At 33.5% G+C, this 27677-nt stretch overlaps 1 protein-coding gene and 1 long non-coding RNA gene across 6 annotated transcripts in view; one reads left to right on the plus strand and one right to left on the minus strand.

Annotated features, from left to right (window-relative positions):
- LOC123543158 (hydroxysteroid 11-beta-dehydrogenase 1-like protein) overlaps positions 1 to 27677 on the minus strand; it is a 64383-nt gene that overhangs the window by 17913 nt on the left and 18793 nt on the right. The window contains exon 1 of one of the 5 annotated variants that reach the window (XM_053531028.1): positions 6626 to 6786. The exons of 3 other annotated variants lie outside the window; for them this stretch is intronic. The gene's annotated coding sequence lies outside the window, so the exon portion shown is untranslated. Of the gene's footprint in view, positions 317 to 6625; positions 6787 to 27677 lie in introns of those variants that run through there. One more of the 5 variants, XM_053531031.1, reaches the window with a different exon arrangement.
- LOC128550935 (uncharacterized) lies at positions 3688 to 7588 on the plus strand. The gene is made up of 2 exons (XR_008368570.1): positions 3688 to 3979; positions 7235 to 7588. It is a non-coding gene; the product is annotated as an uncharacterized LOC128550935 (long non-coding RNA).

Genomic DNA, 27677 nt, shown 5'->3' on the forward strand with positions numbered 1-27677 from the left:
CAAAAAACAAATTGGTTAATAAAATGCAATGGTCTCCTTCACTATAGGTATAGCCTACTAAACTTGCACCATTCACCAAATATTAACACATTTATATCACCATACATTATTCCCAGTCACACATCAAATAAAAATATTGTTCCAACAAACTGCCAAGTTTACACTTCTATACTATAATATTTGCCTATAGATCTAGTGTACAGTCTTTGTATATCATTACTGCAACCACTCAATATATACTATTAAAGACACTGCCCTACTTTATTGGATTGGCAGTTCATTATACAGCTATACCTGCTTTCCTTATGTCTTTAACCCTTACCCTGCTAAATAGCGCTCTCTCGTATTCTATAAATAGAACACACCGCAGAGATACCATAATGCAACGCGCGAATTGCGGACAAGGGACCGTTGTTTATATATAACGTATATATACTAAATTTTTATATTAACCTTTCAGTAAACTTCGAAGAGAATTTAAAAAGGTAAAATACGGAAAATTCACTTTGCCTGCACAAAATTCCTTGAAAAACCTGTTAAATAAAGGAATCAATAAAGCATATACATTGTATATTGAAATAAACGTAGGAAATAAATAGGCATATTATTTTAGCGTTTCATTAGACCGGGGCCATTAAAAAGATGTTCAATTAATTTTTTTTAAAAAGTACAGTACATTGCATACAAATTACTCAATATTCTGCAAATTACATCAATAAAGTATAGCATCAGAAGGACTGGCTTAAAGTCTTTATCACAAATATACAATATTTTCAGATTCGAAACACCAGCGGTCGAAAAAGTAAGTGCAAGATAATAATTTTGATTCATGATTTTCAAAGCATATATCAGCACAATCATTAACACATGTACTTCTTTCCATACATTTGGTTCACACAACACCGCGCTGAGCCTCAATACAAGGTACTTGAAAGCGTGGTCCATTAAATACTTCATAATTGAAAAAATATATGACAGGACATAGGTAGAACTGTATGGTGTTGCATTAAATTAGCACGATGTTTTATCAGATCACATCTAAATATCAATGCTAAAAGTCAAATATCTATACATGTCACACTAAGGTGTCATTTGTAACATATCATTATACTGATGCATTTCACAGAGATGTTAATTGTTTCAATGAAGAACTATAGATCTAAGTTATTAAATATTGCTGACTTTCAGTTATACATATTGTTCATGACATTTCGAAATTTCAATCGGATTACTAGGATGTGATCATGTGATATCATATATTTACATTTTGCAAAAAATGCAGGATAGTGATAAATGTTTGAACCCTTACGAATGAGGTAAATAGCAAATGGATATAATTATATTGATATATGACCGTAACTGGAACGTGTAAAACAAATAGTAGAACAACATCATCCTTTCATATACTGATGACAATTCGATGTGTTATTACTGACGTGGATTTTAAAAATTCAAAACTGTGCTGTCAACATTTTTAAGAATTTCTTACTGTTCAGTATTTAGGCGTAGTATATAGAAATTGAAAGCTATGTGAAACACATTCGTTTGATATGCATCAACTTTAAAATACACGAGGAGATAAATGCAAAATCTGTGAATTACTGATGCAAATATACAGGAAAAGCACCGATCGTTTGTCCGCACATCGAGACCTGTGCTATTTTTAGATAGCAGACATTGTCAGTGACGTCACAGATCCTTACATACGAGACAGCGCTATACCACAGTTTTCCCCGATGTCTTTAAGTCTTGTAAAATTCTTTGCCTGCTTTTTATATCTAGGCTTCAATAAAACCTTTTGTCTTTAATGTTATTTTTTTCTTCTTTGGTAATTTTTACTTTATTAATTATCATAATCATTTTCTTTTTATAAGATATAAACATACTCAATAATACCCAAGCTGTAATCTTTCTGTTAAAAGAAACTTCAGTCCAGGCTCTGAACGGCACACTTTCCTAGTATTTTCATGATAACGCATTGCGGGATTCTGGTGAGTTTCAAATTGTCTCCCTTATTGGATTATGTCCAAGATAATAAAATTGTAAGTAGGTCCCATCATTTGGAATCCTCTGACTTTATGACTGTTTTGCCTATGAGATATCTCAGTTCTAGTATATGAGATATCTTGCATTTTTGTTACATGAAAGTAGAAGGCATCTGATGATCAATAACTTAGCTTCATTTACATCATATTGTTACAAATAACATAGCGATAACAACTGAGTAATCCAAATGAAAGGACATACCGCCTTTAATAGAGTATGAAAGGGAGATAACTGACCAAAGTCTCCGATTATGTGCTCAGACAAAGGCAATCCATTCCTTCATAAGCCTACAAACAAACCCATTTGCAGATAAATTCTATCTTTAATTTTTTTTTATCATTAACAGAACACAGAAGTTTTTGCTATGCATCAATATTGTCAACCTGTCAACCAATGCTGGAACCACACATCATTTTTTTATTTTTTTTTGGTACCTGAGGAATGTAGGTAGAGCGATGTCTTTAATGTATTTTTTTCTTTTCTTCTGAGAAACATCAATTCCAGCAATGCTGTCTGTAATGTGTATAATGAATCTAGTAGTAATTAATTTTGCAGTCTTATCTTTTTGTTATGATTACACTTTTTATAATGTTAATATCAATCTGTGAAGTACTAATTAGCAAAAATACCCACTCCACTTCGTATCTATGAACAGAATTTTTTCACTGATTTTTTTTTGGAAGGTACAAATCTTTTTTTTCAAATCTTTTGGGACATATTGACTAATTTTTATAATCTATTTGTTGATTTTGATCTGTATGAAATTATTTCAAAATTTTAAGAAAAATTTACCTGAGTATTGATTTTTAGAACTTATTTACTGAGTTTTTGAGCTTATTCACCAATTTTTCAGTAAACTGGATCTTATTCACTGATTTCCTGAAGTTATTCACTGATTTTAGTAGATATAAAATTATTTCAAAATTTTGGAATTTATTCACTGATTTTTCCTTCCTTATTGATTTCTGGAATATATAAAATTATTTAAAGAACTTTTGTAAATTTTTCACTGATTTTTTTGGACTTATTTCACTATTTATCTGAGAACATAAAATATAATAAATGAAAAATAGGTATTTATTCAGTGAATTTTTTTGGAACTTTCTCAGTGATTTTTTGGATATATATGAAATTACCTCAAATGTTTTGAAAGTATTTTTTTTCATGAAAATGACCAGTGATAGAAAGTTACCAACAATATCTTATATATATATATATATATATATATTTTTTTTTTTTTTTTTCAAATCATCTATTTGATATTTTAAGTAAGAATCCATGTTTCAAAAGGTGCATAAGTATGATAATATACTAACAGAATAATAATTATTTCAAAACCGATGACTAACCCCTAACAAGATAAAATGTGAGAATTTAACACCAAAAGGATTTGTAAATTTTTTTCCCCATCCTACTGACAAACAAGCAAGCAATGTTAAACCTTGTGACAACAACGAAAACAATCACTGCTTTTCTACTCTAAAAATAGAAAAAAAATTAACACATTCTCCTTGAAATCATTCCCCTTATTAGAAGCTTTAATCCAAAACGATTTTATAGTTTACTGCTTTCAAATACCAACAATACCTCACTTTACAATTTTACAATCGCGTGAAAATGTCAAAACACCGAAATAATCAATCCGAATAACAATTGAATTTTCTGAATTCAATTAAGCGCAACTCATTTGCGATTGTTCATTTAGCGAAATAGTAATTTTTCACAGGATTTTCTTTAGAAGCAAAATTTATTATTTAAATTAGGAAAGGCTTGATGAATGAGATTTTGGATCGAAAACATGAATAGAATATTAAAATCAACTTGTTTTAAATTTTAAAATCGGATTTCCTGAACAATATATGTTTGATATATTTTCAAATATTTTTGCATTGACGTAAATTCTAACGTGTTCCAATGCAGTTTGAAAAAGAAGGTAATTTTGTTAATCATAATGAATAAGCAGTTACATGTTCTTGTGTTCTACTGTGAAATCGTTAAATTTCGTGGGCATGAAATTTCGTGGTTTTGATCAAAACGGCAATTTCGTAGAGATATGACTTAGTGGATTTCTACTTTTGAACATAAAATGAATGGAAATTTTACTAGTTGGGATTAAATTTTGTGGATTGACTCAACCACGAAATCCACGAAAATTAGTCCCCCACAAATATTAATGATTTCACAGTATTTCTTTTCACTTATCATTATTGCATTTAACAACAAATAACATAAATTTCTCTTAAAAACCAATATGCCTGCAGAAAGCTCTCTCACGGAATAGTTCTGAAACAATTAACCTTTACCATGCTAAATTTCTAAAATGGACTGGTCCATCATTCAATTTTGACAATACCATTTATTATTTGAAGGGGTCAACAGTTTACTGAAAATTTACTTACTGTTTCAGAATAGCAAACAGTGTAGACCATGATCAGTCTGCAAGGATGTGCAGGCTGATCTTGGTCTGCACTGGCCGCAAAGGCTGAACCAACGGCAGGCTAAAGGTTAATAGACCTGTAAAAAGCATACAAATTTGCTAAACAGAAGAATTTATGCTGCTCTTTTATATAATTTACACAATAATTCAAATACCTACTTTAAATGATACTCCTTAACAGATTGAACTTTAATAATATCATAATTATGTTTAACTTAATTTATTTATGTTCTTCTAGAGTCTTCGCCTTTACAAATACAACATTATAAGAAATTAGTATTGTGTGTGTCGGATGCCCCCATTACTGTGCCATCCTTTAACCTTTAGCCTGCTGTCGGCAAGTGATTCTGCCTTTGCGACCAGTGCAGACCAAGATCAGCCTGCACATCCGTGCAGTCTGATCATGGTCTACACTGTTTGCTATTCAGTCAGTAAATTTTCAGTGAATACCCCTTCGAATAATAAATGGTATTGCCGAAATTAAATGATGGACCAGTCCATTTTAGAAATTTAGCAGGGTAAAGGTTAAACCATCTTCACAAGAAAGATATAAAAAATTATTTTTAGATTAAATGTTTGAAGCAATTTAATTTAATTAAGAAAGGGCCATAATTATAATTTTAGAAAAAATAGCACAGAAAAAAATCCATTATTTGTGGTCATCTTCACATCAAGGTCAATCACCTGTGAAACTTTCATGCAAATTTACTCTTTTTATTCTACTACTGGTTAGCATGGAAAGAAAATGGTGGCCTTTATTAACAGGTTTTACGGTAGTGGTCCTTATCTGAGGGTGATTTTTCTGACAGGTTAGATTGTAATAAATACACTGCTGACAAAATTGTAATTGTAAATTGTAATTATTTTAAAGGTCCAATACTAAGGAAAGTGAACATTTTAATTTCTTTTAAAAAGCACAGAAACTATTTCATTTTATTGGAAAATGAAAGCTGGTATGTAGAAATTCGAAATAAATCGCAGTATATGTACAATTATTTTTCTATGAGGTATGAAGAAAGTTAAAAAGACCTGGGGGGTCATTCTGTTGATTCATTGAAATTTCAACATAATACACATACATTTCTTTGAGTTCCAAAGACCTTCTGTAAATTTAGACCTGCCAATCTTCATTATTTAGTGTCTTGCAGAAGTCTATGCACTGGCTATGAAAAAAATTGCCAACTCACTTTCCCTTAGTAATGGACCTTTAATGTGTTTTAGGGGAAGAGACTTCGGTGTGAAAAATGTGCGGGATTTATTCGAAAAAAAAAAAAAAAAAAAAAATGTTTTTTTTATATATACTGCTATAGGAAATCCTGTATTCTTATATCCGTAATATACTAAACTTGCTATCTGTTATTCACATTAATTTATGTAATATTTTTAAAAAAACTGTATACGTTTTTCCGCCATTCAACGTAACGTTTACTTCATGACGTCACGTCCGTTGTTTTATTATGTATTTATCCTGATGAAGGCGTAAGCGCCGAAACGTTGATAAAAGATAAATATTCACGTGTTGTTGTTGAATTTTACCATCGGGATTTATTCGGACAGAGAAAACAGTACAGTTTCGTACGCCGTTGTTCGCTCATGATGCGTAAACTGTTTGGAACTGGGCTCTGAAGTAAGGTTTTTCTGAAAGATTATTCTTTTGCCCGAAAGATGGTCAATTATTGATAACGAAATACTGTTTTGAAAAAAATATATGGACCTGGAAGGAATGCACATGTCAAACTGTTCTTACCTACCTTTCTCATGGCTAATTGTCACAGGTGCAAATTTTTTTTCAAAATGGCTTTTTGTCATTTTTTTCCTAAGAAAACATTATAATTGTAATAAATTTAATATGTGCATATGGTTCATGGACCCATACAGTGAAGTTGAGTGTATCCGAGGTATGTTACTGCCACCTGTGGAAGAAACCTGTTCTCCACAAGTAACTGCCTGCTTCACCACATGAATCAGTGGTGGAAGATGAATGATTTCCGACAACATGTTTTTTATCAAATTGGTGTGGACAACCTTCACCTCGCTCAAGGCTCTCTCTATTAAGGGGGCGAGCTAAAAATAAAATAAGAAAAAAATAAATACATTCCATGTAATTATGATATTATACAAAGGTTATAATAAAATATTTACCCAAGAAAAATAAAATATTCCTTTACAGTCCTATATCTTCAAAAGAAGTAAAATCTAAAATGTAAAAGAAAAACAAAAAACAACATTGTTTTTCACAAAAAATGTCTGCACCTAATTAACTTTACAGTCACACTGAAAGAAAAATGCCCACTTTGTTTGCAACATGTACTATTTCAGGGGATACATCAATACAAAACAAAAACAAAGCCAAAAAGAAAGAAAAGTCAATCATGTTTCACACACAGATCATAAAACAAAGGAATCATTATAAAAGATCAGATTGTGAACTAGAGATATAAAGGAATGAGTAACAGTATTACCATATTTTTTCTATAGTAAGTAACTTGAAACCAATTTTTTTTTTTGCATACCGTATACCTTATAACATATGACCAAACTGCACTGCATTTTGCATAAAGGAAAACATTTCTGAACTGGGCCCCATCCATCCATTTTTTAACACAACAAAGAGTTGTTTCTTTTCAGTCTTGTAAGTGAATACCGTCATGAACTGAAACTTTTAATGGATGAATTTTATAATTTAACATTTTTCTTTCATGCTGAAATTCACATACAACATCACTTATTTTAGACTTTTTTGCATTTTAGTGCACTTATAATGATAAAGTGACAACTTCTTCTCATGAATCATGAATTATTGGATGAAGAGATATAAGTTTGTAAGTATTCATCATTGAGAACATTCTGCTGCTTAGCAACAACCTGGTACAGCCATTTTTATGAAGTTTGTGACTTAGATTTACCTTACTGTGTGTTAGAATTTCATTACAGCATATTTAAAGGCGCATAAATTTGGCTGCCACATTTTCCGTCATGAACTTAAATTAAAACTACATTAAATTTCTTGTTAAATCCTATTTCTGATAATTACTTTCTTTAACATTTGTCAAAGGTTTGAATATTGCTGAATATTCTAGAATGTTATATTGAATCCACTGTTTTTTTATTACCTCCCTTTATAAAAGGCTCTATCTATAAGAGTTTATGCGCAATATCAAAAGTAGCGCTTTCCTAACCAATAACTTTAACTTTGTGTAGAAAATAATCACCCAACCATTTGCCTAGAAATTTTTAACTATCCTGTATTATGTTGAAATTTTTATTTATCCTATCATTTGTTTAGAAAATTTGATTTATCTTAAAATGAGCTGTGCCATGAGAAAACCAACATAGTGCATTTGCGACCAGCATGGATCCAGACCAGCCTGCGCATCCACGCAGTCTGGTCAGGATCCATGCTGTTTGTAACGATCTCTCTAATTGCAATAGGCTTTGAAAGTGAACAGCATGGATCCTGACCAGAATGCGCGAATGCGCAGGCCGGTCTGGATCCATGCTGGTCACAAAAGCACTATGTCGGTTTTCTCATGGCGCGGTTCAAATAAAATTGACAAAGAACATGTTGATTTATCCTACAATATGTGTAAAAATTTTGATCTGTCTTAAAATTTGTGCAGAAATTTTGATTAGTAGTTATTTTAATTTCAGCTATCATAACATTTTGTGCGGTCAATCATGGCAGGACTGACAACTAAAAAAAAAGGAATAGATCCTTATACCACTTTTGCACTTGTTATGGACAACTTCCCAATAACCATGCAATTCTCTTGTTAACCCTTAGCCTGCTGCAGGCGAATTTAACAGCCTTTGCAAACAGCTTGGAACCAGATCAGACGCCGATTAAATCGGCATCTGATCAGGTTCCAAGCTGTTTGCTACTCTGACAATATTTCTTCCAATTTTGGAGCAAATTGAATGAACTTTACAATTTTAGCAGACGACATTTCCAGCAGACGACAATTTATCTAGCATGCTAAAGGTTAAAGTACTGATACATTATCCTATTATGCAGAAGAATTTTAGCTGAAGAGATTTTTTTTTTTTTTTGAAAAAAATATGTATCTATCAAAAGTTTCCGATTTCGCACAAAGTTAAAGAATGTGCTAGCTATTTCATCCAAAAAATTATAATAACTTTCTGACATGCACATTCCCCATCAAAACTGCAATTTTGTTTGAGGTATTTACGTATTCTGCAATTAATCAGCTGACAAATTAAAAATAAAGATTTCAATTTATTTTCTTAACTTAACTTATTGGGGTTTAATTCAACCCTTTCACTAGTAATTAATTACTGTGAAGTCATGATAACTTTAACAAAATGTGTTTGTATATTTATTGTTAATGATTGAATTTCAAATTTCAGATGTGCATTAACCCTTATAAGCCTGCTGATTCTGCCTTTGCAGCCAGTGCAGACCAAGATCAGCCAGCACATCCGTGCAGTCTGATCATGGTCTGCACTGATCGTTATTCAATCAATAAATTTTTACTAAACACCCCTACGAATACTTAATTGTACTGCCTAAATTGAATGATAGACCAGTCCATTAAAAAAGTTTAGTGCGGTAAAGATCAAATTTCACTGTATGAACAAATCTGCGCATGTCTCTAAATTGTTTTCAGTACTTGTAACATGTGCAAGGGCTAAGTCCAGCTCATCACGAGGGCTAGAGGGCATGGACGGTTACAGGCATTTCCACTACCCTCCATTAACAGCCCCAATCGAAGTGATCGTGCCTGCAAAATTTTTATTCTTGTATTTGGTGACCTATATTGTGTTTTTCCACTTTTTCTATTTATTAAGGGACATACAGCATTTATAATACAATACTGGGTTTAAGGAAATGGCCAAATTTCTAGAACACAAAACAGAAGGGTCCTAACTCTACATTTTAACCATTTTGTAACAACGAAATGTTGACAAATTTCATGTAATTTATCTTTCACAAAATGATTTGTTATTATGGATGATTAATAAAATTTCAACTTTTAAAAAGCTGTCAAATTTTTTAACCCTGACTGGCTAACTAATCTATTAAAATCAATTTTTTAAGTGAATGAATTTCATTTCAAAAGACCAGCATGCACAATCATTCAGAAAATGGCATAATTACAAAATTACAAGCCTTAAAGACATATTAAAATGAAAGGGTATATTTATTGAATATTGAAAAAAAAAATGAAAAGGGAAATTCTGTATACAGTACAACCTCTCTAATCCATATACTTGTCAAGACCAAAAGAAAAGTTCAGGTTTGCATTCCTGGCTTTACACAGTATATTTAACCTTAAGTCTGCTGGCGGCAAGTGATTCTGCCTTTGCGACCAGTGCAGACCAAGATCAGCCTGCAGGAAGATGCTCCACTGTACCAACATGTTAACTTGATGATGGCTAAATCATCAAACACATTTTGGTAATGTTTTCCTTTTATTTTTTATTTTATTTTGATAAATCTTATAATTTTTTTTTTTTTTATGTCCAAACACTTAATCTAACTGAAACACAATTCTTACTTTGATTTATGCTGAAACATGTCTGAACAAAAAGTTATATTGTATGAGTAATGACTTAGTTCTTTGTTCTGAAAAGAATCTAAATACTTTATTTTTATTTCTGATTTACGTCTGAATATTTCAATGATACGAAATTCATTATCATTACTGAAGCCTGCTTGCTTAGCTCAATAGTCCAAGAGCACAGATCTACGGACCGCAGGGTCGCGAGTTTGATCCTCAAGCGAGGCGTAATATGTTCTTTGCTGTGACGATTTGCTAACTGATCGACAGTGTCTGAAATCATTCAACTTCTGTCTCTGACTCGTGGGGAAGTTGCAGTTACTTGCAGAGAACAGGTTTGTACTGGTACAGAATCCAGGAACACTGGTTAGGCTAACTGCCGGTTGTTAAATAACTGAAATACTGTTGAAACATGGCGTTAAACCTGAAAACAAACAGAACAAAGTAAACTAGAACTGTCACAGGAGTGACTCATACCCCCACCATACAGTCTTGTCACAGAAGAATGGCAACCATAAGAAATCTTAAAAATACTTAGTCTTTGGAGTACTTCATCCTGGGCTTCCACATGTAAGTAATACTAGTATAATACTAGTATAGTAATACTAGTAAATATATTAAATCTCTAATATTAGAGATACACTAAAAGTGAATACAAGAAAGTGTCTTACCGACCCATGTTACCACAGAAAAATGTATTTACTTTTTACATAGGACTTATAATAAAAAAGTTAGAAAAACACCTAAAATATTGAAAATCTAAAAATAGGATTTCTAAAAGTAGATCAATTCCTGGAATTTAAGGTGAAGAAACTCCATACAAAAGTTAAAAAAAGGTTACTTGCCTTAGGCTCTAAGCCAATCAGAATGAGATATAGTGAAAATACATCAAAATTAACCTTAAATTCTAGGTAAAAGGGGACACAATTCAAGAAAAATTAGTGTCAGAGTTATGCACCTTGTGTCACATGATGTGGGTGATGAGGTGGAACATCTATTTTAAGTCTGAATCAAATCCATTCAGTAGTAACTGAGATATAGTGAAAATACATAAAAATTAACCTTAAATTCTAAGTAAAAAGGGGCATAATTCATGAAAAATTGGTGTCAGAGTTATGCACCTTGTGTCACATGATGTGGGTGATGAGGTGGAATATCTATTTTAAGTTTGAATCAAATCCATTTTGTAATAACTGAGATATAAAGGAAATACATCAAAATCAACCTTAAATTTAAAGTAAAAGGGGACATAATTCATAAAAAATTTATGTCAGAGTTAAGCACCTTATGTCACATGATGTAGGTGGTGAGGTGGAACAACTATTTTAAGTTTGAATCAAATCCATTTAGTAATAACTGAGATATAGTGAAAATACAACAAAATTAACCTTAAATTCTAAGTAAAAGGGGACATAATTCATGAAAACTTGGTGTCAGAGTTATGCACCTTGTGTCACATGATGTGGGCACATGATGTGGGTGATGAGGTGGAACATCTTTTTTAAGTTTGAATCAAATCCATTCAGTAGTAACTGAGATATAGTGAAAATACATCAAAATCAACCTTAAATTCTAAGTAAAAAGGGGCATAATTCATAAAAAAAATTGGTGTCAGAGTTATGCACCTTGTGTCACATGATGTGGGTGATGAGGTGGAACATCTATTTTAAGTTTGAATTAAATCCATTTAGTAATAACTGAGATAGAGTGAAAATACAGCAAAATTAACCCTAAATTCTAAGTAAAAGGGGACATAATTCATGAAAACTTGGTGTCAAGAGTTATGCACCTTGTGTCACATGATGTGGGTTATAAGGTGGAACATGTATTTTAAGTTTGAATCAAATCCATTTGGTAATAACTGAGATAATAGATTTCGGGACGGGACGGGACGGGACGGGACGCGACGGAACGCGACAAAACTGACTCCTATATACCCCCCTCAAACATGTTTGGTGGGGGTATAATGATATAGGTGACAAATAAATGACATAAGCTTACCCATTTAGCTCAGTAGGGAGAGACCTAGGTGAGGCATATGTTCTCTGTAACAATTTTATAAATTTGTTATCTGAAATCATTCATTCTCCCTCTCCGAATTTCTCACAATTGGGTTCAAGAACTGGTACTGAACTAGGAAAAGGTTCTGAATTTTAGTACTTTTAATGAATCATAGATATACTCATTAAATATTCATGACTTTTTCTTAAGAACACATAAAGAATTTTTTAAGAATTTAATATTCTTAAACTGCTCATAAAATGTTCATTTTTTTTCAAGAATTTTTCTTGAATTCTGTGGGTATACCGACATTCATGAAAAAATCTTGATACGTTCTTAAACTATAGTTTATGAATATTTCAAGAATTTTATGAATCTGTCAATAATGCTTGATATCTTCATGAAGTAGATCAAACAACACTTCATGCATAAAACTTCATGAAGTTAGATTAAGAAGTAAACCAGAACAGTTCATGAATAATTCATAATGGTGATGAAAAATTCATGATTTCATGAATGCCATTTCACCGGTGAGTGCCCTCCATTACATAACTGAAATACTGTTGAAAAATGGCAATTAATCCAAAACAAAAACAATCATTATTGAACCTGCCTTAGTGGCCACTTATAGTAATTAAGCAGCCACTTGCCTAAAGCAGCAGCTAATCTGAAGTAACTCAGAAAAAAATGCTTTTTGTATAATAATTATAAAACTATTTAATACTAAAATATTTGAAATGGCCACCAGTCACCTGAACTTCTGATATTCAATGACATTATTTAGCCTCTCATGATAAATGTTAATTAAGCTTTAGAATAGAACATTATGCTTTCTTTTTTTTTTTTGAAAAATGTAGAAGGCAAAACCATCAATTACAAAAATCTCATTGCACAAATTTAAGTTAATGTGCTAGATTTCATTCAAAGATTCGTTTATAATAACTTTCTGACATGCACATTCCCCATCAAAAACTGCAAATACATTTTGAGGTATTACCTATGCTGCATTAATCAAATGGCTATACCAAAATAAAGAAATAAATTCATTTACTATATACTTTTGAAAAAAAAAACACAAACTGTAAAATTAGTAATATTTGCAGGAAACTTATTTTCATTCTTCTGCCTGCGTCAAGCAATGAAATAGCTAGTCCCTTAAATTTTACAATATTCACACTATATATGAGCCCCACCATGAGAAAATCAACATAGTGTATTTGTGACCAGCATGGATCCAGACCAGCCTGCGCATCCGCACAGTCTGGTCAGGATCCATGCTGTTCGCTTTCAAACCTTATTGCAATTAGAGAAACCATTAGCGAACAGCATGGATCCTGACCAGACTGCGCGCATGCGCAGGCTGGTCTGGACCCATGCTGGTCGCAAAGCCACTATGTTCGTTTTCTCATGACACAGCTCATATATATATATATATATATATATATATTTATCCACAGCATTGCACAAAATAGCCATCAATTTATGCCTACAAAATTATTGTTTTTAAGTGAAATCTTCACTTTAAATGTCAATATAATGCTGTAGCAGTATTTGAATAATTAACAATGAATACAGAGGAGTCTCAAATAATTTTACACAGTGAATATTTAATAATTCTACAAAATCTTAATTTTCTAGTCATTTAATTACTATAACCTGCCAAATTGGTATACCTGTCAAATAACTTATAATTAAACCAGTCTGTTGAAATCAATATAAACAGTTAAATTACTATAACAAGGCAAATTACAATAACCTGTCAAATTGATATAACATGTCAAATAACTATAAACAGTCAAATTGATATAACATGTCAAATAACCATAAACAGTCAAATCAATATAAACAGTCAAATAACTATAACCTGTCAAATTACTTTAACCAGTCAAATCAACAATATAAACTGTCCAATTACTACAACCAGTCAAATTACTAAAATAACAAGGGACACATTCATTTTTCAGGAGGGAGACACTGAGTGTATAGTTGCAGCCCCTGGATACTGAGTTTAGCCACATGGTCATATAAGGACTTCATATCTACAATTTGAAAGACTCAAGATGTCAGTTTTAATTGATTTTCATTTCCCCTTAATTTTCACATCTCATAAAGTTTCTCTTACATCTCAGATGTCCTAGAGGGTTCCAATGCCAGTCCAATTTAGCAATGGAAATTTCTGAGATGCTCTCTAGTGTCTCCTAGAGGGTAGTACTGGGATGGCTTCACCTGTATCAGTGCTATACACCAGGCATTTTAAAGAACCAGACTGTCCAGCAAGAGTTTTTCTTTTTTTTTTTTGTTTTGGGGTTTAATGCCGTTTTTCAACAGCATTTCATTTATGTAATGACTCCTAACCAGTGTTTCTGGATTCTTTACCAGTACAAACCTGTTCTCCAAAAGTAACTGCCAACTTCCCCACATGAATCAGAGGTGGAGAATGAGTGATTTCAGACAAACATCTTATCAAATTGTCACTGAGAACATACTGCCCGGGATCAAACTTGCGCTCGTCTTATTGAGCTAAGTACTGTCAGGTGCACAGCAAGATTCAACTGAGTATCATCTCGAGTATTACAATAAAAAAATTTTTACCAACGTGGGTGCTGAGGCCAGGGCAAGTGCAATAACTTATTATTCTTCCAATTAGTGAGTCAAGCTTAAAATTAAGATTAACAGCAGTGTTCAAATGTTTGAAATGTTTGCTATTGAAGTGTGTAACATATCTTTTGCCTAATCAGTTGATATTATCTATGACATTTATTGGATGATTTAATAGATATTCAACTTTTAAAAAGCTGTCAAAATGTTTAACCCTGAATTGTTATCAAATCTATTAAAATTAAATCTTTTAAATAAATGAATTCCATTTAAAAGGCAAAATATGCACAATCATTGATAAAATGGTATAATTACAAAATTACAGGCCTGGGACATATTAAAATGAAAGGGCATATTATTGAATATAAGATTAAAATGAAATGGAAAATACCGTACCAAGTTTAATTCAAATGTGGTAAGAGAATTATTTGAAATGATGATCATATCCTTAAAAGGCTAACAAGAATCAAATTTATTAGCATATAATGCTCATCAATTTTATTTTAATCCCCAGAGGCTCGAACTAAAATAAAACTTTCTTCTTATTTTATTTTAAACAAAATTCCTTCCGAAACTGCAAAACAATGCAAATTTATTTATTTATTTTTTTTTTTTCAGAACCAGTCAATTCTGGAAATAACTTAAATACCGTTTAACTACTGCACAAGTAGGAAGTTAATACAAAAGATGATAAAACAGCATGTTGTTATAAAGAATAAGATGTTATCAAGGAGATAATGAAATATGCACATCAAAAACGCTGCTGGACTTTTCTGCTGCCAAGTATCAAGGGCAGATCATGTTAGCACTGGCGTAGAAATGTAGCTCCTTTGGCACGTAGGCCCAGATCTGCACATAGTTTATAGATATCATGATATTTACAAAACGCATATTTTGGTACTTGATTATAATGAAAAATGCTCCTGCACACTTTCCTAGAAGAAACAGAGCCTCAAGGTACATGCCCCAGCCCCCCCCCCCCCCCCCCCAGCACACCAGGCCTGCACATATACTTTGTTGTAGCTAACCACTGATATAAGCACTTGTCAATATTTTGCCCGCCCGGGGGAGCGGCGGGCATACACGGGACTTTAGACAGAAGGCCATTCCCGACAGGCAGGAATTAGACAAACATTTGATGTATCAACAAGGCTCTAGGGTGGGATTTAGACAAAAAAGGGTGTCTCTAGGGTGGGGATTTAGACAACAATTTTTTTGAAGTGTCAAATTCCCCTGGGTCAGCCCGCGGCCCCCCTGGGCAGGCAAAATATTGACAGGTGCATAAGGCATGTACTTCTTGGAGTCTTTTACTTAATATCTCTTAATTTAATATAAATCTGCTTGTTCTGAAAGGCTACAAAAGAGATGTATTATGCTCTATTGTCAATAATAGGAACAATTTTATCAATAACAAAAATTTCATATTCCAGATATATATTGTTATATAAATGCATTAATAAAATCTGAAGGATCCTTTGGAAGCATTGAATGCAACCAAGCAAAACTAGAAAATGCTTTTGTAAAAAAGCTCATGTCTCCCCCAATGCAAAGTCCTATAGGCAAGAAGTCAATAGGGGTCAGGAGCAAAAGTCAAAGAGACACTGATGGTTGGCTGCAATAGGGATCATCTACTTGGCATGTCCAATCATCCCGCTAAATTTCAACACTCTTGGCCTAGTGGTTCTCAAGTCACTGTTCAGGCTTCTGTGACCTTGACCTTTGATCAAGTGACCTCAAAATAAATAGGGGTCATCTACTCTGCAAGTCCAATCATCCTATTAAGTTTCAACATTGTAGGTCAAGTGGTTCTCAAGTTATTTCCAAAAAATGATTTTACATGAACAGGCCACTGTGGCCTTGACCTTTAATAGACTGACCCCAAAATCAATAGGGGTCATCAACTCTGCATGTTCAATCATCCTATGAAGTTTCAACATTCTGGGTCAAGTGGTTCTCAAGTTATTGATCGGAACTGGTTATCAATGTTCAGGCCCCTGTGACCTTGACCTTTAACAGAGTGACCCCAAAAACAATAGGGGTCATTTACTCTGCATGAACAATCATCATATGAAGTTTCAACATTCTGGGTCGAGAGGTTCTCAAGTTATTGATTGGAAATGGTTTTCCATGTTCAGGCCCCTGTGGCCTTGACCTTTAACAGAGTGACCCTAAAATCATTAGGGGTCATCTACTCTGTATGACCAATCATCCTATGAAATTTCATCATTCTGGGTCAAGTGGTTCTCAAGTTACTGACCGGAAATGGTTTTCAATGTTCAGGCCCCTGTGACCTTGACCTTTCACAGAGTGACCCCAAAATCGTTAGGGGTCATCTACTCTGCATGACCAATGATCCTATTAAGTTTCAACATTCTGGGTCAAGTGGTTCTCAAGTTACTGACCGGAAATGGTTTTCAATGTTCAGGCCCCTGTGACCTTTACCTTTAATGGAGTGACCCCAAAATCGATAGGGGTCATCTACTTTGCATGTACAATCATCCTAGGAAGTTTCAACATTCTAGGTCAAGTGGTTCTCTAGTTATTGATCGGAAATGGTTTTCCATGTTCAGGCCCCTGTGACCTTGACCTTTGACAGAGTGACCCCAAAATCAATAGGGGTCATCTACTCTTCATGACCAATCATTCTATGAAGTTTCAACATTCTGGGTAAAGTGGTTCTCAAGTTACTGACCGGAAATGGTTTTCAATGTTCGGGCCCCTGTGACCTTGACCTTTAATGGAGTGACCCCAAAATCGATAGGGGTCATCTACTTTGCATGTACAATCATCCTAGGAAGTTTCAACATTCTAGGTCAAGTGGTTCTCTAGTTATTGATCGGAAATGGTTTTCCATGTTCAGGCCCCTGTGACCTTGACCTTTGACAGAGTGACCCCAAAATCAATAGGGGTCATCTACTCTTCATGACCAATCATCCTATGAAGTTTCAACATTCTGTGTCAACTGGTTCTCAAGTTACTGACCAGAAATGGTTTTCAATGTTCGGGCCCCTGTGACCTTGACCTTTAATGGAGTGACCCCAAAATCAATAGGGGTCATCTACTTTGCATGTACAATCATCCTATGAAGTTTCAACATTCTGGGTCAAGTGGTTCTCTAGTTATTGATCGGAAATGGTTTTCCATGTTCAGGCCCCCTGTGACCTTGACCTTTCACAGAGTGATCCCAAAATCAATAGGGGTCATCTACTCTTCATGACCAATCATCCTATGAAGTTTCAACATTCTGGGTCAAGTGGTTCTCAAGTTACTGACCGGAAATGGTTATCAATGTTCGGGCCCCTGTGACCTTGACCTTTAATGGAGTGACCCCAAAATCAATAGGGGTCATCTACTTTGCATGTACAATCATCCTATGAAGTTTCAACATTCTGGGTCACGTGGTTCTCTAGTTATTGATCGGAAATGGTTTTCCATGTTCAGGCCCCTGTGACCTTGACCTTTCACAGAGTGATCCCAAAATCAATAGGGGTCATCTACTCTTTATGATCAATCATCCTATGAAGTTTCAACATTCTGGGTCAAGTGGTTCTCAAGTTACTGACCGGAAATGGTTTTCAATGTTCGGGCCCCTGTGACCTTGACCTTTGATGGAGTGACCCCAAAATCAATAGGGGTCATCTACTCTTTATGACCAATCATCCTATGAAGTTTCAACATTCTGGGTCAAGTGGTTCTCTAGTTATTGATCGGAAATGGTTTTCAATGTTCGGGCCCCTGTGACTTTGACCTTTGACGGAGTGACCTCAAAAACAATAGGGGTCGTCTACTCCAGCAGCCCTACAACCCTATAAAGTTTGAAGGTTCTAGGTCAAATGGTTCTCCAGTTATTGCTCGGAAATGAAGTGTGACGTACGGACGGACGGACGGAAGGATGGACGGACGGACGGAAGGACGGAGGGACGGACGGACAGGGCAAAAACAATATGTCTCCTGGGGGAGACATAATAATAGCAGACTCAACTCCTTGCAAATCCATTTCACTGCCAAAAAAGATCATTCTTAAGTACTCCTTGCAAATCCATTTCACTGCCAAAAAAGATCATTCTTAAGTACTCCTTGCAAATCCATTTCACTGCCAAAAAAGATCATTCTCAAGCCATTTCACAGCCAAAAAAGATCATTCTGAAGTACTCCTTGCAAATCCAATTTTCACTGCCAAAAAAGATCATTCTTAAGTACTCCTTGCAAATCCATTTCACTGCCAAAAAAGATCATTCTTAAGTACTCCTTGCAAATCCATTTCACTGCCAAAAAAGATCATTCTCAAGTACTCCTTGCAAATCCATTTCACTGCCAAAAAAGATCATTCTTAAGTACTCCTTGCAAATCCATTTCACTGCCAAAAAAGATCATTCTTAAGTACTCCTTGCAAATCCATTTCACAGCCAAAAAAGATCATTCTTATAAGTACTCCTTGCAAATCCATTTCCCTACATTATAAAGATAATTCATAAGTACTCCTTGCAAACCAATAAAAAAATTTAGTACTCCATGCAAATCCATAAAGATATATTCCTTGTATTCCCTGCAAATCCACTTAAAGGCTGAAAACATGTCTTCACTTTTTAGTGTTGCAGTGGCCTGGGTTCGACGATTCCCGACTCGACATCTTTGTGGTATTTTTTTATTTGGCATTTTTAAGATAGTAAACTTATATTCCAATGTTAATAATATGACTAAAGATCAATTTAAAGAAAGATCGATCATTTTCAGCGCAGCTTTTAGACATGTTCATTACTAAGGCAAGGGCCATAACTTTCGAGTAATTTAATCCTTCACAAGATGAATAACAATCCTATTTTGTGTCATGACTCTTAGGTCAAATTATACTTTTGAGATACATCTGACAAAAACTTATTTTTATAGTCATTTTACCCAAATAGATCAGTGATCATTGCAGAAAAACATCAATGAAAACATCAGTAATCATTGCAGGAAAACACCAGTGATCACTGCAGAAAAAATCAGTGATCATTCAGGCCTTTTTTTTATCAATTTGGGACTGCCACCGAGGCCGGTGGAATTGGGAAAATGCTCTCAGAAATTGACTTAATTGGGACAATTTGCAAATTACCAAAATCTACATAAATGTGTTTTTGTGTGAAATATTAATGAATTGCATTTCAGTAATTGTTCAACAGTATTATAATTTACCTAAATATACATACAAATTAGCAAAACTATCTTAAAACAGCAAAATCCCTAAAAGGTATGATCATCTGGGAATTCTAAATTCAACTTTGGGAAAAAAACATACTTTTTTGCATTGGGATTACCTCCTTTTACCGGAGGTAGGTTTATAGGGGAAAACATCATTGATCATTGCAGGGAAACATCAGTGATCATTGCAGAAAAACATCAATGAAAACATCAGTAATCATTGCAGGAAAACATCATTGATCATTGCAGGGAAACATCAGTGATCATTGCAGAAAAACATCAATGAAAACATCAGTAATCATTGCAGGAAAACATCATTGATCATTGCAGGGAAACATCAGTGATCATTGCAGAAAAACATCAATGAAAACATCAGTGATCATTGCAGTAAAACATCAGAGATCATTGCAGGAAAACATCAGTGATCATTGCAGAAAAAAATAAGTGATCATTGCAGAAAAAATCAGTGATCACTGCAGACAAAATCAGTGATCATTGCAGAAAAATATCAATGAGCATTGCAGTAAAACATCAGTGATCATTGCAGGAAAACATCAGTGATCACTGCAGAAAAACAAAACTAATATTTTACCTTTCCCGTTACTACAACAATTATGTCAAAACAAAGATCGACTACATGCGATAAACAGATGAAAAAAATATAACGATAAACAGCAACACTACTTGAAAATGGTTCAAAGTCTTAAATTCACTGTTGAATTTCCTTTTTTTTTTTTTAATAATTTACTTTTTCATAGTATGCAAAAGATCAACAGTTATGTAAAGAGAAAGAAACTCTGATATCTTAATAGCACACTGTAAATGTAAATCAAGATGACATCACTCTCACATATACATGATGAAGTTCTTACTTTCAAATTAACAAATTTTAATCACTATGACAATCAACAAATGAACATTTACAGAAAACTGTTGCTTTCTGAAAATTCACAACTCTTTTTATACAAATGACAAACCTATATACCAGTATTTTCCGCAGTACTAACATCAGGCAAAATACAAATGTGTATGTTAAATGTAATTTTCCAAGATTTAGATTTATCATCATTAGGCAATGAGTTATTTTCTTCGTTTTATATTTCTCTTTTTTTCTAGTATCAATTTATAATGTTTAAGGGATATGCGTATACACTAAAATACTTTCTGCTGAAGTACATTCTGTTTAGGTTTAAGGAGACAGCAAACCACCAGAAGAACTAGGTGTGTGTTCATTAAACACTGCAGTGTCACCCACTTCTTGTAATTGCATTGTCATACAATGCAAGATTAAACAAATTTTTATATCCCCTTAGGTTCAGGGTATGAGCCCTTTATGAAAACTTTTGCAGACTAAGTCAAGGGCCATAGTCTGGCAGAATGAAATTTCAAACATAACAACACCTGTACAACACCACATGCTAATATCTAACAATTCCCTAATTCATTTAGATTCTAGGTCAAATTCTTTTTGAGATATGTATGTTGCAGAAACTTCTTGACTTTTTAAAGTATAATTTAGAGTTGTTTTTTTTTTCATTCTATAATAGGGGATGGTAATAGGCCCCTTCCCTTAAGAAAATTTCTTTTAAATTATGCAATTTTCCCCAAAAACTGACATACATCAGGTTCTTTATTCCCCGCTATTTTTTACGCCAAATCACAGGCCTGGGCCCCTTCCCCTCCCTGGTAGGTTTGACAGTCAATAGTTATAATTCTGGTTTAGATCAAATACTTTTGGAGAAACATGTAAAATTTGGATATGGCCTTTATGCATCTATTTTTGACTAAGTAAAGGGCAATTACTCTGGGCTGGTGAAAATACCACTGACCATAATTTGAAGTAATTTGAACAATAATCCAGTAACTTAAACAACCAAAAGATAATCAAGTTGAATTTTGAAAGAAATTCTATCAAGATAATCAGGTTGACTTACGAAAGAATTTCTATCAACAGGGTTTTCATATACCTTAAAACAGTGATACTATCAATCATTTACATCTTAAGGCACATACTAATGATAATTAAGTAGCATAATCAATTAAACAAGGAACATCAAATACACATGTCAAGTCAGCCATAGAATTTAAATCAAGTAAATAAATGCTATGTTTAAATTTAGGTTGTATCAATCAAAATTAACCCGTAATTTGTTCAATGAACTAACGTACATCTTTCAATTTTGATAGTGCCAATTAGTGTAAAAAGCAGTGCTTACCAAAAAGGTACTGGCTGAATAGCGAACAGTGCAGATCTTGATCAGACTGCATGGATGTACACCGGTCAGAAAGACAGAATCAATCCTGTCTTAAATCAAGATAATGAATGCTACGTTTAAATTAAGGATGTATCAATCAAAATTAAACCAAATTTTGAATTTTTCAATACTGTCTGATTTTCTTTTAAGATGGTGCAAAACTAACGGTATACTTGTAATTGTAAGCCAATCATTTAATTTCAGTTAAGACATACCAGTTAAGCTTTAGGGAACATAGTATCATTACAAATTATCAAAGCAAATTACCAAAATCATAGACAAGAGCTGTCAGTGGACAGCGCGCTCGACTATTCTCAGTGCTTGATAGTATAATATAAGCAATGAGTAAAACTTTAACATTACAATAAGCATATTCTAAGTCGAAAAGGGGCCATAATTCAGTCAAAATGCTTGATAGAGTTGCCTCCTCCTTTTTACAGACTGGGGTCATGATGGTAAACAAGTATGCAAAATATGAAAGCAATATCTCAATGGACTTTGAAAATATTTGGGGTGGTACGCAAACTTTAACATTTATTATAAGTCGAAAAGGGGCCATAATTCACTCAAAATGCTTGATAGAGTTGCCTCCTCCTTTTTACAGACTTGGGTCATGATGGTAAACAAGTATGCAAAATATGAAAGCAATATCTCAATGGACTTTGAAAATATTTGGGGTGGTACGCAAACTTTAACATTTGTGTGACGCTCACGCTAACACTCACGCCGACGCAGTGGCTAGTAGGATAGCTCCCCTATTTTTCAAATAGTCGAGCTAAAAATGCTTCTGTAGAAAAGCGTATGCCTCCCCCAAAGCAAAGTAATAATAGGCAAGAAGTCAATCAAGGGAAAAGGAGCAAAGATGTATGGCTTAGTGAATGAAATGCAAGAGGGATCATCTACTCAGCATGTGCAATCATCCTATGAAGTTTCAACATTCCGTGTCAAGTGGTTCTCAAGTTCTTGATAAGCCCCATCACCCTATGAAGTTTCAAGGTTCTATATGTCAAATAGTTCTCCAGTTATTGATCGGAAATAAAGTGTGAAGTTTCAATGTTCTGGGTCAAATGGTTCTCAAGTTATTGATTGAAAACAGTTTTCCATATTCTGGCCCCTGTGACCTTGAACTTTGATTGAGTGACCCAAAATCAATAGGGGTCATCTACTCTGTATGTTCAATCATCCTATGGAGTCTCAACATTCTGGGTCAAGTGGGTCTCGAGTTATTGATCTGAAATGGGATTCTAATAAAAGAGCTCGTAGAACACAAAATGCCCCCCTTGATGCATTCAGTAACTGCACAAGGAACAGAAATTATTTGGTCACAGTACGCAAAAGTTCTACTGTTCTTGGTCAATGTGACCTTCAACTTTGACCTATTGACCTCAAAATCAATAAGGGTCATCTACTGGTCATGATCAACTTCCCTGGCAAGTTTCATGATCCTAGGCCCAAGCATTCTCAAGTCATTATCACTGTGACCTTGACCTTTGCCTTACTACCCTCATATTCAAAAAGGATCATCTGATGGTCATGACCAACCTCCCTATCCAGTTTCATGATCCTAGGCCCAAGCGTTCTTGAGTTATCATCCAGAAACCGTTAACTGTTCTGGGTCACTGTGACCCTGACCTTTGGCCTACTGACCTCAAAATAAAAAAGGATCATCTGTTGGTCATGACCAACCTCGGTATCCACTTTCATGATCCTAGGTTCAAGTGTACTTGAGTTATCATCCAGAAACCCTTTAACTGTTCCAGGTCACTGTGACCATGACTTTGGCCTACTGATCTCAAAATCATTAGGGGTCATCTGCTGATCAGGACCAACTTCCCTGTGAATTTTCATGATCCTAGGCCCAAGTATTTTCAAGTTAATGTCTGGAAACAGTTTAACTGTTCTAGGTCACTGTAACCTTGACCTTTGATCTACTGACCTCAAAATCAAAGGGGTCCTTTGTGGCTCATGATCAGCCTCCCTATCAACTTTCATAATCCTAGGCCCAAGTGTTCTTGAGTTATCATCCGGAGACCGTTTAAATATTCCTGGTCACTGTGACCTTGACCTTTAATCTAGTGATCTCAAAATAAATAGGGTTCATCTGCTGGTCATGACCAACCATCCTAATAACTTTCATGATCCTAGGTCAAAGCATTCTCCAGTTATCATCCCAAAACCGTTTAACTGTTCCGGGTCACTGTGACCTGGACCTTTGCCATACTGAGGTCACACTCAGAGGTCGAAGTACCACTTCCATTCAAACAAAGCAGTATGTAGAGGAATGCACTTTTTCAAAAGTAGTTCCTTGTTTAAAGTAAAATTCTCATAATTTAAGCGATCAGTTTTGCATACTTTAAATTATAAGTTACAAAACTCTTAATTATCTTTACATTCAAACAGGCAATATGCTTGAAACTGTCATGCAGAAGAACACATGATGTATTTAACAAGTAATACTAGTAAGTGCAAAAAAATATTTTAAAATTCAAGACAATCCACAACTTAATTACAAATGCAGTATACAAATCATCTGTTATTTGTGCGTGACTTATCAGTACGACATGAGTTAATTACAAATGCAGCATACAAATCAAAAATCAGAACAACATGACATTAACAATGTGTGGTCACATTGATACGATTCTTTAATGCATTCTGTGGTCACAAAATTTCAATCAACATTTTATTTCTTGAACATTTATTGAATATTGACTTTAAAGGTACTCACTTGTAGTTTGGTTGGTTTTTTTTCAATCACCAATTAAGTATGGCAAAGAATGTATTATATGACACTGAAAAATGACTGTGAAGGTGAAAATAAAGGATAAACTATATATATTGGTCAAAATTGTAATTTAAATGTTATAGAATCTGAGTATCATGTGTTATTGACTTGTCCTAAATATAAAAACTTACGTTCAAAATATTTGCCAAAAACATCGTGGCCAAATCTGAAAATGTTTGACAATTTGTTGTCATCTGCTAAGAAAAAAGTCCAATGGAATATATGTAAATATTTGAAGGAAATTTATTTGTTAAGGGTTTGAAATCTTGATTACAAATTATTTATACGCATGATTTGAAAGAACTGTATACTGTTCATTAGCCAAAGGCATATATATGTCAATTATGCTAATAAATGTTGTTGTTGTTGTTGTTGGTAAAAATACAAGAAGAATGTAAATCTTCTGCATTATTTCAAAAGCGTTGCAACGGTTTACTACTTTTGGTTATTCATTATAAAGAATATCAAGTCAACTGGTCACTTTCAGAGTACTCACTTTTTATGAATTTTGAGGAAAAAAATATTTTTTGCCCAGTATGTGTATAGGTTTAGTTCCTTTAATAGATGTTGCATTTAAAGGTGAAAATAAAATGATATGCAAACAGAAAAAAAAGGAAGAATTAAAAAAAAAATTAAACTGTTTTTTTTTAGATTTAATATTTATTGCTATATGCAATTTAAATACAAATGTTACATAATCATTGGAGTGTTAATTTGAAAATTTGCATTCTGACACAATGTTTAACAAATTGGATTCAAATTAAACTTAGATGAATTTTCTTTGTAATGGTAATTAATTTATATCATGAGCATTTGATTAATCTATCTCAATTTTCTATTTCATTTTTTTTTTTGGAGTAATTAACATTGCTAGTAAAACCTGCATGAAGATATATATATATATATATATAAACGCTTAAATGATACTAATAATTTTACGCCCAGTAAATGATACATCCATCAAACTAACATGTTGCCTTATGTCATATAAAAGACCAAATTAGCAAGTTTTGATATTTCTGAAGCAAACAATAATTAGTAAATGTCTTCAAAACTGCTGTTTAATGTCATTCAAATCCGACTGTTTTATACTAAGTGAAAGATCCGACATACAGTTTCACTGACATTGATGATTATGACCCACAATAATGTTATTAATATGGACAGAAAAAAAAGAGCTTTCCTATCAATCCTGAAATGAAAAATTCAACGCCCCAAGTGAGGCAAATGATTTAAAAGTCAGGAACCCTAACCATTCTGCCACAGATCGAGGCCCCTACTTGTGGTAGTGAGCATTATACCAAACTTTACAGTGCTGCTTCAATGAAATTTCAATGTGAAATCCATGCAAGCATAGAAAAGATCAAGTAAGATTTTCTGAGCACAAATAAACACATACTAAAGGACAAATGGACTGGCATTATATATATATATGCCCTAATATTTCACCCATTCCCATGCATCCCCTCCCTGTTGAGCTGTAGTTCATGAACTGATGAGCATTCATGAACTGTTCACGAACTGTTCATGAACATTCCTGAACCATTCATGAACAATGCGATGAATGTTCCTCAAAAAGTTTGTGAACTGTTCACGAACCAAAAGTTCATGAATTGTTCATGAAACTATTCCTGAAAAAGTTCACCAACTGTCTGTGAACCTAAAGTGTAAGAATTATTCATGAACTGGTTCTTCAAAAATTTCGCCTTTGGTGCATGATTTTAAGTTCACGAATTATAAGTTCAGTAATCAAACAAGTGACATCAGAACTCCAGTGCAGTATTTGATTTTATTTCAATTATGCTGATGGTTCATGAACCTGAAGTTCATACACTGTTCATGAACTTCAAATTAATGAATTGATCAATGAAGTCAGAAATTCATAAAATTCATAAAACAGGATCCGTTTACTTGTAAAAGCTTCTAGTATTTACAGCTGAAGGCTAATACCAGAGTTACTGATAACATACATATGACTAGGAATGTTACTACATTATTTTGTATTTTATGTTGTCTGCAATTTGTACAAAATTTTGATTAAACATTGGGGATAGCTAACAGAACTTTCAACATTATTTGGTAATTTAGAAAATGTCACTGGCAAAGAATAATGGTGTACACTGATACATGGTTGGTGAATTTATTGATGTCTTTCATTTCATACCAGAAATCCTTGAAATATTCATGAACTTGTTTAAGAATGAATCAAGATTTGTTCATGAATGTCAATATACCTATAGAATTCAAGAAAAATTCTTGAAAAAAAATGATGAACATTTTATGAGCAGTTTAAGAATAATAAATTTTGAAACATTCTTGATGTGTTCTTAAGAAAAAGTCATCTAAGATTCAATAAAAGTACTAAAAATTCAAAACCTTTTTCTAGTTCAGTACCAGTTCTTGAACCAAATAAGGAGTTTCTGAACTGTTCACTCATTAAACATAAAACTTAGGTTTTCCTTTTACAATAAATGAATAAGTTCATGAACTGTTCATGAATGTTCATGAACATTAAATTTATGTCACATGACCAGTTTCCATTATTTTGTTGCATGCTGGGAAATTTTTTGCACATGTGATTCAGCAATTTTTTAGAAGTTTGTGCAGCAAATGAGAAGGAAATATTTATCATACTACAGTAAGGAATGGTTTAAAAGGAACATGAGTATACTGAATAACAAATAAGTAATTATGGTGTGGTCATAAATTGTTCATTTTAAAAATATAAAATCCTTTTAAAATGTCACATGTTTTCACGACCCTGAAACAAAGCTAGTATCTAATCTGAATGTCAGTCTTGAGATTAAAGTAAATTAGACCATCTAGCAACTGAATTTTGGATAAAATTTCAC

This window comes from Mercenaria mercenaria, chromosome 19 (assembly GCF_021730395.1).
Source record: "Mercenaria mercenaria strain notata chromosome 19, MADL_Memer_1, whole genome shotgun sequence".
NCBI classification, from domain to species: Eukaryota; Metazoa; Mollusca; class Bivalvia; order Venerida; family Veneridae; genus Mercenaria; species Mercenaria mercenaria.